The following is a 926-nucleotide window of genomic DNA, read 5'->3' on the forward strand; positions in this document are numbered from 1 at the left end:
ACCAATTCTCTGGAAATCCTACCGAGGATCCAAACCTTCATTTATCCATATTTGTCCAATACGCTGATACTGTTAAAGCTAAAGGTGTCACTTCAGAGGCAATTCGACTTCGTCTTTTTCCTTTCTCGTTAAGAGATAGCGCTAGAAGATGGCTCCAGTCTCTCCCTTCCAACTCAGTCACCACATGGAACGAGTTGAAGAAAGTTTTTATTGCCCGATATTTTCCGCCAAGCAAAATAGCTATGTTAAGAGCCCAGATAAATGGATTTAAACAGAAAGATAACGAGTCTCTTTTTGATGCATGGGAAAGATACAAAGACATGATGAGACTTTGCCCACACCATGGTTTAGAGGACTGGTTAGTAATTCATACATTCTATAATGGTCTCTTGTACAACACGAGTTTAACAATAGACGCCGCTGCAGGTGGTGCACTAATGAACAAACCTTATGCTGATGCTTACCAACTTATCGAAAGCATGGCTCAAAACCACTATCAGTGGGGAAGCGAACGAACAATGGTAGAAAAACCTCAAACGAAAACTGGCATGTACGAAATAAGTAGCCTTGATCATGTTAATGCAAAAGTGGATGCTCTGGTCCAGAAAATTGAAAGTTTAAATGTATCACCTCCAGCCGCCGTGGTTGCTATAACTCAGAGTTGCGAAGTCTGTGGAATCCAAGGTCATACTCCTGCAGATTGTCAACTCCTAACAGGAATCCAAGCAGAGCAAGTAAACTATGCTCAAGGAAGCCCTTACTCGCATACCTATAACTCAAATTGGAAGAATCATCCAAATTTTTCATATAAGAGTAATAATGCTTTATACGCACCTGGACAATCTCCAAATCAAGCCCCAGCTATACCTCCGGGATATCAAAAGCCGACCTCATCTACACATAACAATAACGCCCCTAGGAAATCC

At 41.5% G+C, this 926-nt stretch overlaps 1 non-coding gene across 1 annotated transcript; it reads right to left on the minus strand.

The window, feature by feature from the left end:
• Positions 1-242: 242 nt before the first annotated feature.
• LOC127117086 (small nucleolar RNA R71) lies at positions 243-349 on the minus strand. The gene has a single exon (XR_007801847.1). It is a non-coding gene; the product is annotated as a small nucleolar RNA R71 (small nucleolar RNA).
• Between the last annotated feature and the right edge of the window lie 577 nt (positions 350-926).

Source organism: Lathyrus oleraceus, chromosome 1 (assembly GCF_024323335.1).
Source record: "Lathyrus oleraceus cultivar Zhongwan6 chromosome 1, CAAS_Psat_ZW6_1.0, whole genome shotgun sequence".
Classification (NCBI taxonomy): domain Eukaryota; kingdom Viridiplantae; phylum Streptophyta; class Magnoliopsida; order Fabales; family Fabaceae; genus Lathyrus; species Lathyrus oleraceus.